This window comes from Theropithecus gelada, chromosome 5 (genome assembly GCF_003255815.1).
Source record: "Theropithecus gelada isolate Dixy chromosome 5, Tgel_1.0, whole genome shotgun sequence".
In the NCBI taxonomy this organism is placed as follows: Eukaryota; Metazoa; Chordata; class Mammalia; order Primates; family Cercopithecidae; genus Theropithecus; species Theropithecus gelada.
Genome location: NC_037672.1, coordinates 181092083 through 181108030, shown reverse-complemented (window position 1 = coordinate 181108030; position 15948 = coordinate 181092083). Strand labels below are relative to the sequence as shown.

The 15948-nt window shown below is 44.1% G+C and overlaps 1 protein-coding gene across 1 annotated transcript in view; it reads left to right on the top strand.

Annotated features, from left to right (window-relative positions):
* ENPP6 (ectonucleotide pyrophosphatase/phosphodiesterase 6) overlaps positions 1-15948 on the top strand; it is a 120399-nt gene that overhangs the window by 41182 nt on the left and 63269 nt on the right. The window lies entirely within an intron of this gene.

Below are 15948 nucleotides of genomic sequence, written 5' to 3'. Positions count from 1 at the left end.
TGCGTCCAGCGGAGAGGAGTTTTCCCTTCCATGGTCCATCCAGATGGCAGATTTGTGAGCTGAATACGTGACTATTGTTTAAGCCACTTGAGGTCTGAGGTTGTCAGTTACACCGAAACAGACAACCGATCCACTCCCTCACTTCAATGTAAGGGGTATACAGGCCAAACAGACATTCCTAAAGGAACCTGCCTGTTTCAGAGCACAGTTCCACTGGGAAGGGCTTTGTGACTAAAAGGAACAGAAGTAGGTGATGATTATCGGCGGTTGCTAAAACCATTACATGCAGGTTGATAGGAACCTTGACAGTGGATAGATTAGGCTGACACCATCTGAACCCACCAATCCACTTTAACAGACACCACGAGCCACATGGCCTGATGCAAGAGCAAGTACCTGGCACCACGTGCAGTGGAATCTTGCTTAAGACACATGGAACCTGAATCTAAGACCTGTAGATCAAAGTAGGAGTCTGCAAGAAATACAGGAGACTAAGGAACAAGCTAATGGCACCATGAGGATACAATTAGCCTAATCCAGAATATGGGACATTTTCAGACAAATGACCCAATTCCCTCCATAAATGGACAAGAATTAATAAAATGGAGGAGAACCATTATCAGTTAAAAGACACTCAAGAAACATAACCAAATAAAATGCATGGGTTTTGTTTGAATGCTGATTCTTTTTTTTTTTTTCCTTCTTTTCTTTTTTGAGACAGAGTCTCACTCTGTCACTCAGGCTGGAGTGCAGTGGTGTGATCTTGGCTCATCACAACCTTTCAACTCCCTAGCTCAAGCGATTCTCCTGCCTCAGCCTCCTGAGCAGCTAGGACTACAGGTGCACACCACCACACATGGCTAATTTTGTATTTCTTGTAGAGACAGGGTTTCACCATGTTACCCAGGCTGGTCTCAAACTCCTGGGCTGCAGAGATCTGCCAGCCTTGGCCTCACAAAGTGCTGGGATTAAGGCATGAGCCACCTTGCCTGGCCTGAATGCTGATTCAGAGAAATGAACTTCACAGAGGCATTTTAAAGATAACTAGGGAAAACTCAACATGGACTGGGTATTGAATGATATTAAATAGTTATATTCATTGATATTAGTTATATTCATTGATATTAAATAATAGTTATATTCATTGATATTAAATAGTTATATTCATTTTGTTGGGTGTGATAACAAGAGTATGTTTTTTTAAAAGTCCTTCAGTACTAGAGACAAGCACAGAAGTATTTGTGACTTCAGATGGGATGTCTGGCATTTGCTTTAACAATATTCCAGTGTGGGGAGGAAGACACAGGGAACCAGAGTGGAGCGCTGTCCTGTGTTATCACACTGTTTTGTACATTCGAATATTTTCATAATAGATTATTTTTAAACTCAATGTAAGCTCTTCGGGAGAGGTAGATGTAGGTAGTCATTACTTTTAACACAAAGTCGCTTGTGAGATTTGCCACCGGTGATTGGCCTTGGAGAAAGGGGCGAAGCCAGGTGGCGAAGGCCCAGTGCTCAGAAGCCTCCGCTGCGGCCTGGAGCCTTCATCTACAGTGGCTCTAAACGGGTGCCCTCCACAGCCAGGACCCTGCCCAGCCGCTGTCAACTCAGAGGAGGAGGGCAAGGTGGCCAGAAATGTGATGACGGCAGAGAAAGGAGCCAGGGACAGGTAAAGGAAGCAAGTGACAGAAATCCCAGGCCTGCTACTCCAGGCTGAGAGAGGGCTGGTGGCTCCCGCAAAAAGAAGTAGGGGTGAGGCAGGAGCCAGGCCAGTGGAATTCACCCTCCCACATCTTGCCCCTGCTGCCCTCCCCGCGGCCCTGGCTGTAGCCCCGCCGTCTCTTCCTGGGGCCACGTCTTTACATGGGGGCATTTCTTCCCAGCTTGGCCACCAAGAGGAATGGATTCTTCCAGCAGGAAGAATCCTCCCGTCCAGCCTGGATCCTGGAGCCACTGTCACTGTGGCAGGAATGCGGCTCCTGGCTGGTCTGGCTAGGGCTAGATGCCACACTTTGCCCTCTCCCCAGAGCCAGAGAGGTTGGGTCACAGACGCTCCTGAATGGGCCCATGCAGGGCGCAGGAGGAATTTCACCTTTGGAGGAACAAAGGGGTGTTTGAAATTAAACGTCCACTGCAGGGACCATTACAAATTGTGGTTTAAAAAAACCATAACCTTAACCAAAAGAGGAACTAAGAGAAGGAGGGAAAGAAAGGGCTGGGGTCAAGAATAATACAATCCCAAATAAGAAGCATACATCCTAAAAGGGAAAATGAAACACAAGGGTGAGGAGGGTGGGGTGGGGGCGGTGAGGAGGGTGGGGTGGGGGCGGTGAGGAGGGGGGGTGGGGGGGTGAGGAGGGTGGGGGGGGGAATGAGGAAGCGAGGGACACAGCACGAGACTCCCAGCCTGGACAGCCCAGGCAAGGCCCCGGCTCCAGGTTCAAGGCCCCCGAGGCTCGCGTTTGCTTCTGCACGTGGCCGCCGGCCCGGCCCGGACTCTGCCTGCATTCTCGGCATCTTCAGCATAGTCACAAGCAGCTCTCAGATTCCTGCGAATCCTGGGGGGCCCTTCAAACCGGGGGATGCAAACACAGAATTCAAGGCTGACCCAGCCTGGCGCCTCTCGGCAGGACCTCGGGGACAGCTGCGGGCGGTGGCGATGGCCGCAGCCGCCAGCAGAGGGCAGTGGCGGGCCAGCGTGGCCGGGCTCAGAGGGCGCGCTCCCAGCCGTCCGGAGCCCCGCGGGCGGTCTCTGCCTGTGACTTTCACCCCCGTGCAAACCTTCCAGCTTCCTGTGCAAGGCGGGTGCAACGTGGTGCTGCTTTTCTTTTCGTCAAGGGGATTTGAGACTTTTCCTCTGCAAATGGTCTGTAGATACCAAGTAAGAAATGGACTGCCCGGCCCCATCCCTCCCTAGAAGAGGATTTTTCAAAGTGCCGTTTTTAAAAGTGGCCTTTTTAAAAGGCCCATTTGATAGGCTTGGCCTTTACCGCGCCAGACATCGTGCGGAAGCTATCGTGACAAAAGCTTTCCCTACCAGAAACCACTTAACTCTGAAAAGAGCTATGATTATCTCCATGTTTAAGAGGAGGAAACTGAGGCTCAATAAAGTGAAATGAGTCGTGTGAGGTGGCTGGGATAGGATTTGAACTCTGGTTTCCTGGGCTCCAAAATTCTTTCCACTTAGGCCACACGGTTCTCACAGGTCCTCAGCTCCTGCCAGTTCTCATCCTACCTGTTTCTTCTGTTTTTAACTCAAAATCTCCCCTATTCCCGTGGAGTCTACCGCTTGGACTGGGAAACTATCAGTACATCACAAGGATGCAGCTCGCTTGAGTTGCTCTCTGATCCCTAAGGCAGATTATCTTTCAACAGCTTTTATGAAAAGAGCACCCAAGGAGGATTATAGACATGAATCATTAAATGAGACCCAGTGTCTGCTCCCAGCACCATCTGTTGATATGCAGATCACCGGTGATCATTGACCAGGACGAACCAGCTGTGACTGCGTGAAGTTAACTCCTGAGACTTGACAGGCTGGTCTCACTTCTCTGTGGGCGCACCTGGCCCGAGGCCGTGAACTTGGGCAGGCCAGCATCATGCCTACCTCACATATTCTGGCAATGACAAACAAAACTAACCATGCTAACAAAAATGAACTTGCTTCCACTTGTTTCTTTCCCCCCAAAAAGGGGGCGGGGAATGGTTGATTGATGGGTTCGTACTTGATTGAGCTGTTAAAGTCCCTGATTAGTTCACACTCCTAAAGAGCTGGGTTCCATCATTCTCTATCAATTCCTGGCATTAAAAGTTGATCCAGTAATATTTTGGTAACTAGTCTCTTCTGTTGGAAATCATCACTCATTGGCCATTCTAAGTTCTATTCCAACTGAAAAGCTTGATCCCACTTTGGGAGGCTGAGGGGGGCGGATTACCTGAAGTCGGGAGTTTGAGAACAGCCTGGCCAACATGGTGAAACCCTGTCTCTACTAAAACTACAAAAATTAGCCAGGCATGGTGGTGGATGCCTGTAATCCCAGCTATTTGGGAGACTGAGGCAGGAGAATTGCTTGAACCCGGGAGGCGGAGGTTGCAGTGAGCCAAGATCACACCGCTGCACCCCAGCCTGGGCGACAGAGCGAGACTCTGTCTCAAAAAAAAAGAAAGAAAAGCTTGAACCTAAATGTGCTTTTTTTTTACTGAGTTAAATTTCCTCTCCTTACCTCCCAACCCCTGCCCCAGGCACAGGTGGGGCAGCTGTGGGATGAGTGCAATCTCTCTGCCCGGGCATGAGGAGAATTTCTGTCCTGAGTGAGGACACAGGAAGGGAACATAAAAGGGGTACTCCCACCACCTGCAGGGGGAGCCTGGTTTTTGCCAAAGTCACCACCTACTAGTGTGAGGAACGCAGCCAACCTGGTCACTGGCGAGAGGAGGGAGTCCGGTGGGTAGGAAGAGGAAGCTTTATCACGAGCCAGAAGACAGAGGTGTTTCAGGATGGAGATGTTGGCTGACTTTCCTGTACGGAGGTAGACATGCCCCAAGTAAGAAGCTCCTCCCTCCAAACATCTGCCATCTTTTGAGAAGCCTCTGTAAGATCTCAATAAAATGGGAGTGTGCCTCAAAAGAGGTCTCATTTTCAATGTGGTAATTAACTGATGCTCTTTTCCAACTTTGCACAGTGGTGAAGATGGATTGAATTGTCAGGAAATTTCTTTGAGCTTTGTTAAAAATTAGTTTTCTAAAAGTAAAAAGTGTTTAAGTCAAAACTTAAGGGCTCACATTTTTGTCCTTATGCAGGAAAATTATTTTTTGTTTCCTTTTCTGTATTCTAGTTGTTAAATAATTGCACCAAGCTGGTGGGCGCTGCAGAGACAGAAAGCAATGCATTTATTTTTAAGTCCAGCGACCTCAAAACAATGAGTGTGAATGTTCCTAATCAAACATGTCTCCTCTTTTGGGGTTATTTTTGTTGCAGTCCCTACACTTCACACTATAATCAAAGCCTGTTATCTCAGCCTCAGCCTTACAGTATTTGTGTCTCGGGATGTAACGATGACTGTGTCTGGCACATACTTCAGTAGTTGCTTTTAAAGATGTGCAAATTGTGAGCTTTTCTTTCACCTCAATTTTGCATATTTCATTGGAAACCACTTCTTTAACATCCAAAGTCTGTCTTTGAACAAATTAAAAAAATGAAATGGATTTCCCAACGAAGGTTATCTGCAAGGCAAATTTCAATTTTTAGGTTAGGTACTTTGAGCAATGCATTGTTAATTCTTTCAAGTCTCTTGGGTATAAAGTAGTTATTTGAAAGTTCACTAATCTAAACAGGGTCTAAACTAATCTTTACACCTCCAAATGCTCAAGGAAAAGTACTAAGAGGAACCTACTAGTGGGAATGTCTGACTTATTTAACATTCTCTGGCTGCTTGGCTCTGAATCGAGTATATAAAGTTACTTCTTGGAACCATGTCAATTTGAGATAATATATGTACATTGTCTCTAAAATGTATCCATTAACTTAAGACCCCCTGATTTCAGAATTTGGGAGCCTCTCTTTCCACAGCTGGCCTCTTTCCAGAGGAAGAGGAAGCTTAACGTTACCATCTCCATTGTTGATATTCATAGTCTGAGAGTATTCCCTCCTTAGAGGTATTTACGGTAAACCCTGGTGCATGATAGTTGATTTCAAGAGATAGGAGAATGTCTGGCATTCCACAGATCTGTGCATCTCCATGTGGTTACTTTGCTGAGAGTCTCAGAATCAGGCCTGACGTATGAGGTCATTTGTATTAAAATGGCCAGCCCTGGTGAACTGATGAGGCAACAATGTGGCTGGACGGGAGCAGATGTTGGTGCGGGGGAGGGCAGATGCTGAGTCAGAGACCTGGTTGGGACTGGGGTTCTGCCCTCTTCCTAGCGGTGTGGCTCCAGCCTCCTCACTTAGCCACTGTGAATCTTAGTTCTTCCATCTGTAAAATGGAGATAATATTCTCCGTCTCCTATAGTTATGTTGAAGACTATCTAAACAGGGTCTAAACTAATCTTTACCCCTCCTTGTAAATGTAAAATGCTTTTTTACATTTATAAGATGCAAATGTAAAGCATTTAGTTCCAGATACAAAGGAGGTGGCCAAGGACTGGGAACTATTATAATTAAACTGATCAGCAAGTGTCCAGAAAATCGATTTCTGCCTTTGGTCCTAGGTTAGGAGGTTCACCCCTCCAGAGTCCCAGGTAAAGTGCTTCCTCAGTAGGCTCAGCCCCAAGACCTTCCACCTGGACTGAGGTGTTCCCCTGAATGCATCCTGTCCTTTAGGGTGGAGGCTTCACAGATGGCATCATAGCAAGCATAACACCAGCAGCTTCCTTCTCCTGTGGGCTTCCTGAGTGCTGGGAATCGCGTGCAGTGCTGGTTCATTCTGGTTGCACAAGTGTTAGTAGATCGCAGTGGTGAAGAGCTGAGCCTTGGGATCCAGGCTGCCTGAGTTGAAATCCTGGCTCCAGTATACCTGGTGGTGTAAGACTTCAGGCAACTCACCTTCTCTGCGCCTCAGTTACTTTACCTGGAAAGCGGGGCTAACAATCATACTTATCCCTTAGGGCCATGGTGAAGATGAAATGTGGAATTCCTTTCCTAGGCCTGCTGTAACAAAGTACCACAAGTTTGGGTGGCTTAGAGTAACAGAAATGTATTGTCTTTTAGTTCCGGAGGTCAGAAGTCAGAAATTAAGGTGTGGGTGGGGTGTGCTCCCTCTGAGAATTCCTTGGTTCTTTAGCTTCTCGTAGCCCCAACGTTGTCTGGTTTACAGAGCCATCTCTCCCTCTCCAAACATCATCTTCCCTGGGTGCAGGTCAGGTTCTCTGTCCACATTTCCCCTTTTTATAAGGACATCAGAAATGTGGGATTAGGGCCCCACCCTAAGAACTGCATTTTAACTTGATGCCATCTGTGAGACCCAATTTCCAAACAGAGTCACATGCTGAGGTACCAGAGGTGAGGATCTCAATGCATCTTTTTGGGGAAACACGATTCAATCCATAAGAGAGGCCCTTAGAGCAATACCTGCAGTGTAGCAAGCGTCACCTGTGCGTCAACCCCTTTTATCTTTAATGCTCATTGCAATCTAGCCAGGTAAGTATTATGAATCCTGTTTTAGAGAGAGAAAAAGTGAGGCTTTGAGAAGCTGAGGATTAGACTCAATTCCCACAGCTAGAAAGTGAGAAGACCCAGACCCAAACTGCTCTGTCATCTCTCCACCGTAGCCACCATCTCCCAGAGGCGGACAGAATGCCCACAGCCCAGGTCCCTGTGCCCGCCACACGTCGTTATAACCCAGGCTTCCAGTGGGTGGCCCCAGAGGCCTGCCTGCAACTCTGGACTCAGGGCTCCGTCGAATGCTGCCTCTGGGCAAAATCCTGCAGGTTATAAAAGAACGATTTCCATGAGCCTTCTTAGTGTATGGTAAGCCCCGCTTATATCCCCACGTTTTGACTAAATTGATGTGCCTCGAATGTAACCCCGTTTCTCCCTTTTCTGCCGACTGTTTTGATTTCTAGTAGACACAACCACGTCGCCTAATAGAAACACACATAGGCCTCAGAGAAACAAAACGAATGGCTTAAAAATTAAAGATTACTATCGCTTGCTAAAGGTGGTTATACACCAGATTTAAGAAAGCGTTCGTGGAATTGAGGAATTCCTCACTGGCTGCAGAACCTGATTGTTCAGCGACATAACCAGCTATGCAGTTGTTTTTCTGTACATGTTTGGAGACGTGAATAAAATGTAGTTTTTTTTTAAACCAAGAGCTTTCACCTTGAACTGAGCATATGTTTCATATTCCAGAGTCCAACTGTAACCATAAATCTGTTATTGTCATGGAAAGTGAAGTGTGAAGAGCATGATATGAGAAGCCAGGAGGTCCAGGTTCAAGTCGCTCTTGTTCCCTTTGCTTCTCCACCCCACCCACCACTTATTGGAATTGTGGCTTTGGGCGCACACTCGAGCCTTTTACACCTAATATACACAAAGGGCAGGGAGTTATTCCTCACCTCTGAAATTGCAGGGAGAGGATTAGATTAGGAGGCCGCCTGCGGTCCCTTCCATTCCTGAGAGTGTGTGATACCATCGAAGCTCACGAGTACTTGTTCAGAGGACGCTCAACTTGCGTGGTCTCTGATATTCAGTGAAAGACCCTTGCCCAAGTGATCAACGTGATTTTCTTGAAAAATCCACGTCTTACGATTTTCCCTGGCCCTCGTGCTGGAGAGCCTCTGTTTGCCTGTCTGCCCTCTTCTGCTTTCTCCAGCCTGCCTTGAGCCTCAGCAGGTGACCTTGAGGGACGGCCTCTAGGACAGTGGCAGGAGAGGCAGGTCTGGGGTCCCCGTGGCCACATCTCCTCCCCTTGCTATTCACCCCTTGGGGTGCGGAGTGGGTGGGTGATGGTGGCTCGCTGCCACCACCCCTCCTGGGTTGCTTCGCCATGCCCTCAGCTTCCCTCAGCCCGGCCCACACCTTTGTAAAAGCCCCTGAATTAAACTCTGTGCAGCCTGTTTATTGCCAGGACCTTGAGTGAGTCCAGCTGTGACCATCTCGAATTGTGTTAGCACCACATCTAGCACATCAGTAAGAGCATCTCACCTTTCAAAGAAAGTGAACTCTGAGTGTGGTGAATAGCAACATGCCACATTTTACTGGTATGAGGACTATCCTAATTCCTTCTTCAGTAGGAAGCCCTCTGTCTTGGCTCATTCCCCTCCAATCATTCTTTCCTTCCCTCCCTCCCTCCCTCCCTCCTTCCTTCCTTTCTTGTTTTCTTCCTTCCTTCCTTCCTCCTTTTCCTTCCTTTCTTCCTTCTTTCCTTCTTTCAAAAGTTGAAATAACTTAGGTTTCAAAATATCCAAAGTTGAAGTAATTTACTCTCCCATTTAATAGATTATTGAAGTTGTCTTTGTAGGAAAAGCAAACTTTCACATATTCATTCAAGTACTCAAGAAGATGAGGGTGATGAGAGCATTATCCAGCAATAGTCATGCATTTGAAGTTTCTTCCTTCCTTCCTTGCTTCCTTCCTTCCCCCACTTTTTCCAGCACCCTATGAGCCTGCAAATATAAGTTGAACAAGAACACTGGAAGGCTGAACTGTTTTTGAGAAAACTAAGTTTGGAGAGAAATTTTGGAGGGGGTTGCTGTGGAACAGAAAATAGAGAAGCAATGAGACAATGTGATGTGCTAGCTGGGTTCTTGAGAGCAGCGGCCAGGAGAAAACCATGGGGGGAGGGGCAAGTGGTTGCTGGAAAGACTGGGGATACCTCGGATGCCTTTTTTCTTATTATTTCCATAGATTTTGGGGAACCGGTGGTGTTTGGTTACATGAGTAAGTTTTTTAGCAGTGATTTCTGAGATTTTGCTACATCTATCACCCAAGCAGTGTACCCTGTACCCAATGTGTAGTCTTTTGTACCTCACCCCCTCCCACCCTTTCCCCTAAGTCCCCAAAGACCATTACATCATTCTTATGCCTTTGCATCCTCATAGCTTAGTTCCCTCTTATGAGTGAGAATATACAATGTTTGGTTTTCCATTCCTGAGTTACTTCACTTAGAAGAATGGTCTCTAATTCTATCCAGGTTGCTGCGAATGCCATTATTTCATTCCTTGTCATGGCTGAGTAGTATTCCATGGTATATATATACCACACTTTCTTTATCCACTTGTTGATTGATGAACATTTTGACTGATTCCATGTTTTTGCAATTATGAATTATGCTGCTATAAACATGCATATGCAAGTACCCTTTTCATATATAATGATCTCTTTTCCTCTGGGTAGATACACAGGAGTGGGATGGCTGGATTGAATGGTAGTGCTACTTTTAGTTCTTTAAGGAACCTCCACACTTTTCCATGGTGGCCATTACAGTTTAAATTCCCACCAACAGTGTAAAAGTGTTCCACTTTCACCACATCCATGCCAACATCTTTTATTTTTTGATTATAGCCATTCTTGCAGGAGTAAGGTGATATTGCATTGTGGTTTTGATTTATATTTCCCTGGTCATTAGTGAATGTTGAGCATTTTTTCATATGTTTGTTGACCATTTGTGTATCTTCTTTTGAGAATTGTCCATTCATGTCCTTAGCCCACTTTTTCATGGGATTGTTTTTTTCTTGCTGATTTGTTTGATTTCTTTGTAGATTCTGGTTATCAGTCCTTTGTTGGATGTATAGATTGAGAAGATTTTCTCCCTGTCTGTGGGTTGTCTGTTTACTCTGCTATTTCCTTTGCTATGCAGAAACTTTTTAGTTTAATTGAGTCCCATCTATTTATTTTTGTTTTTGGTGTGTTTGCTTTTGTGTTCTCTGTCATGAAGAGACGTTGGATGTCTAATGTTCAGTTGGAAGTTCTTTGCATTGCCCTCAATCTTCCCCTCCTCTCCAGACTGAATCCCCAATAAAGTTCACCCCACTCAGGAATATTTCATGTGAGGAGGTTCCTTTTTGTCATACAGGAAAGGGCTGACCTACATTTCTAGACACCATATGTCCTGGAAGCAGGAGTATGGAGGTAGAGATGCCTGCAGTTATGTGCATCTCCTGTGGACTTGTGAGAATCTTGATGGAAGTAGGATTGGAGCCAATCACATGAAGAGCTCATGAGAGAGAAAGCTCCAGCTGGCCTCTAGATGGCATTTGTTTGTGTGACTCTCCCCCAATACTCATAAATTAATATTAACAGTGCTTACTGTGTGCTGTGTATGTTTATGTGTATGTACACATATGTGCATGCACACACACTCTTTGCTTTGCACATTTCAGATATGCAGAAAACTCAATTACCACAGGTTAAATAATGTCTGTTCTCCAAATAATCCCATTTAAAAAATGGGCAAAATTCACGAGTAGACAATTCTCAAAAGACGACATACAAACAGCCAACAAACATATGAAAAAATGCTCAACGTGACTATTAGGGAAATGCAAATCAAAACCACAATGCAATACCACCTTATTCCTGCAAGAATGGTTATAATTAAAAAGTCAAAAAATGATATATGTTGGTGTGGATGTGGTGAAAAGAGAACATTTTTACACTGCTGGTGAGAAGGTAAACCAGTACAACCACTATTGAAAACAGTATGGAGATTCCTTAAAGAACTATAAGTACAACTACCATTTGATCCAGCAATATCACTACTAGATACCTACCCAAAGGAAGAGAAGTCATTATATAAAAAAGACACTTGCACATGCATGTTTATAACAGCACAATTCACAATTGCAAAAATATGGAACCAACCTAAGTGCCCATCAATCAATGAGTGGATAAAGAAAATGTGGTATATGGACACCATGGAATACTATTCAACCATAAAAATGAATGAAATAACGTCATTAGCAGCAACTTGGATAGAACTGGAGGCCATTATTCTAAGTGAAATAACTCAGGAATGGAAAACCAAATGTTGTAGGTTCTCACTTATAAGTGGGAGCTAAGCTATGAGAATGTAAAGGCATAATAACTATGTAATGGACTTTGGGGACTCATGGGAAAAGGGTGGGATGGGTGTGAGGGATAAAAGACTGCACATTGGGTACAGTGTACACTGCTCGATGACAGGTGCACCAAAATCTCAGAAATCACCACGAAAGAATTTATCCACACAACGAAAAACCACCTATACTCCAAAATCTATTTAAATAAGATATTTAAAAAATAAAAAATAATAATGTCGGTTCTCCAATAACATGATTCAAATTTCAGTTACCACAGTATATTGACTAAAATAAATCTGGCAACCCCAATTGTAGCTACTGTAGCATAAACTATAAACTTCCTTGCTAGTCCTCAATCCACTAGGACTATTTATCACTATGTAAATAACAAATATGCGTCATGATTGTCGGTCAATTACATCATTTCTTTCATAGTCTGCTGGCGATCGGCTGCTGCTCATCTATTATTAGCTCATGCACAGACAGCAAAGCATGTAGTTGTGTTGCTTCCCTGTGTCCCACTGATAAACCCATATAATTTAACTTCTAATGCATTGCTATCATTGGATAATGCTCTGGGTCATTCTGACTCTCTTGAACACCTGAAAGAATATGAGAAAATTTGATTTGCTTTTTCTATAAAAACAACTTTAATCATCTATTAAATGGGACAATAAGTTATTTCAACTTTTGAAACCTATTATTTTAGATGTAAGTAACCTGTATTTCAGACAGGTTATTGATGATACAATGGGATATAATGCAGTTTATTTAGCTAAACTTTGGAAGAACTGTGATATAAAACATGCAACCAGAAACATTCGAGCACCGTGACAGACAGGAACAGCAAGTAGTATGCATGGAGGATGGCAGAAACTCTTACTCCACTGGAAAATAACTTTGTAGGATTTGAATCAAATGTAAGTGGAACTATAGAAGAGATCATTGACCACACGAATATTGACACTGAAATCATTTACAAAGCTCTAGGTATGCACCCCAAGGACCTTAGTGATCGTGAATTTATTGACATAAATGAAGAAAAAAGTTGTGAAAAAAGGATGAAGATGTCCCAGACAAAGTGACACCAGCAAAAACTTCACATTAAAGAACGCCTGGAGCTATTTTATGACATTGAAAGCACAAAGGATAATATGTTGAAAGCCAATCTATACTTAGAAAGAAGATAACAATTCCCTAAGGCATGGAAAAGATGTTCGCTCATATTTTGTTATACCTCTAGAAGAAGCCAAGTACTGTTCAAAGCATTCTTCGTAAATTTCTTACAAAGAAATAGTGCCCTTTAATTCTCAACCTTTCTAATATTGTAAATCATAAAATACTAATAAATTATAATTGTATAATTCTTCCTTCATTTTCCTGTATAACTGATAGTAGGAGAATTTTCAATATTTTGACAACCATTTTTAAATGTCACAGAACAATCCTATTTCCCCCACCCCACCCCACTGATTATTAAGATAGCTTTTCATGGTTTTGGCTTGCACAGCCATTTTTATGGTTCCACACGGCCACACAAAGGGATGACTGTTCACAATAATTGTTACGCTGCCCATTACTCAGATGAGGAAATTGAGGCTTCAGAGAGTCTAAGCTACTTGTCCAAGGTCATGCAGACAGTAAAAAGTAGAGTTTATACTTGAACCTATACAATCTGACTCCAAGATTCGTTCCCTTAACCACTGTGCCTACTACTATTGTCCATGGCAGACTGTAAGCCAAAGACAGCAACCATTTCTTTTTTATCTTTATATACTTAGCATGCAAACATTATCTGATAAATACATGTTGAGTGAAAGCAAAAAGAATAAAAGAGGTAAGGAACTATAAAAGGAATTAGCATTGACTGTTTGAAAACAGTGAGAAAAAATTAAGACTGATTGAAATCTAAGCAGTAGCAACCTTATAGATATCTACTGTTAAAGAGAAACTTGGCTGGGCACAGTGGCTCATGCCTGTAATTCCAGCACTTTGGGATACTCAGGCGGGTGGATCACTTGAACCCAGGAGTTTGAGACCAACCTTGGCAACATGGCAAAACCCTGCCTCTACAAAAAATACAAAAAAAAAAAAAAAAAAAAATTAGCCAAGCTTGGTGGCGCATTCCTGTGGTCCCAGCTATTTGGGAGGCTGAGGAGGAGGTTGAAACTGGGGAGGCTGAGGTTGCAGTGAGCAATGATTGCTCACTGGGTGACAAAGTGAGATTGGGAAGAAAGAAAGAAAGAAAGAGAGAGACAGAGAGAGAGAGAAAGAAAGAAAGAAAGAGAAAAAAGAAAGAAAGGAAGAAAGAAAGGAAAGAAGGAAGGAAGGAGAGAGAGAAAGAAAAAAGAAAGAAAAAAGAAAGAAGAAATAGAAAGAGAGAGAGAAAGAGAAAAAGAAGGAAAGACAGAAGAAAAAGAAAGAAAGAAAGAAAGAGAAAGATAGAAAGACAGAAGAAAGAAAGAAAAGAAATACTTATTTATGATGCTTGTTAAAGACGGTAAGGCAAACTTCCTTTAAGGAGGAACTACTGTGATAGATGGAAGGACGCTGCAATGGGATCCAACAGTGTGAGAGAGATTGGGCTCCACTCCAAGTACAACAGGCAAATAGAGATTGACAGACAAGGAACATGGTGGGGTCAGTAGATGGAAAACTACTAAGAAGAAACATCAGGAAAAATGGAATTCTGGCTAAATCTACTCAACAGAACTCTTGCTGAAGGCAGGCAGGGTGGTGAGATATTGAGGGTGGTCAGATACCAAGCGTGGAGGATTATCACTAAACCAACTTAGCAGGATTCTTGCTCAACCTGGACTCTACAAGAAAAAGGAGGGAAGCCCAAGGTTGGGTCTAGTCGAGCAGAGGACTCAGAGGTCAAAGAGAAAGTCTCCGTGACCATGAGCTGTAGATAAGATGGACATATCCTCTACCTTCTCTGGCCAGAAAAGGCCAGCCATTTCTGAGATGAAACATATAACATGGTTCAGAGGTTTCTGGGAGCTTGCTAAGAAACTTCTTGTGATGGTCATTACGTCTGAACACACTTGAGTAAGACACTGGGGAATGAACGCTGAAGGTGTCATATCCCACCCCCTTCATACAGCAGTTCTAGCTATGGGAACAATTCCAGGAGCTCTCTCTGAGAAAGGCAAACACAGATTTCAAAGCCTCCAGAGTCGTTATTTGGAGGAGGAAGAGCAGTAGACGTTCCTTACATCATACCTGAAAACCACCTGCAACTGTGGTGTTGGAGAATGTCAGGAAAGTTTCTACTCAAGCCTTGAGCAAAGAGACCAAAAAACCAAACCACATCCAAGCTCTGTTTGGAAAGCACAACCAGAGAAAAACCCAGAGCTGCAGATGTATAAAAATAGATATGGGTCAGGCAGGAATATGGAGATGAGAGCTCGTGGGCTGCAGAAACCAGTACATTGTGTTCTGTTCTGTTCTTTCAGCCACCACTTTTACCGAGGCAATAAAAATGAAACAGCAAGAGAGAGAGAGGGTTGGCAGGGAAATCAGCTTGAGTCTGAGTCGACTTCGACTGTTGCAAGCACAGACTGCAGCCTTACTGTATTCATGGGAAGGAAGGAGAAAATCTGAAGCAGCCTCCTCCTGCTGGCTTCCAGGAAAGGCCGCTCTTTGCAGAGCAAAGGAAGCCCTGTGGACAGCACACCCTCCCATTTTATCTCAGGACCCAATCCACCAAAAGAACAAACCCAACCCAACTTCTCCACAGGAGTCTGAGGTGACCTTCTTGAAAGCATCCCACCTTACAGGAATTCTCTGGGGAGAATGTTCTCTCCATCTCTCTCTCTGTCTTTCTCTGTCTCCCTCTGTGTCTCTGTCTCTCTCACACCTGTGCATGCATGCACACACACAATCCAGCCATACGACAGCTCTGCAATCCTCAAGAAGCTCCTCATAACTTTCTACCCAGAGAGCAGAGAACAAAGAAGAATGAGCGAGTTTGGACAATTTAGAGTCCAGAGTGCTAAATATGTGTGTTGAAGAGAAGAGAGAAATTTTCACCAAATGATATGGGGTTTCTGAGATATACAAGTATAGATTATACGTACTTTAAAAATTGTTGTTTGGTTGTTTCATGCTTCCTTGTATGCAGCCTTGTGAAAACCACATCATGTGAAGCCTCCATTTATCTTTGGGTTTCATGCCCTTGTTCTAAAATGGTCCAAACAATTCAAGCTTGGAAGCAGAGATCCCTCCACCCCACTCATTCAGCATCTGTCCCTATTATTCCCATGTCTGATATCCTTGGTCCTTTCCTGGTGATTCATTCAGAGGCTTTGGTTCTTGACCTCAGGAATGATGCTTCCCACACCCACTTCTGATTCTGCACATTTGCTCAGCTTCTTTGCACACCAGCTGCAGTTGAGTCCTCCTGGACTTGGGAGGGCATCAGAGAGCATCTATAGGGAAAGA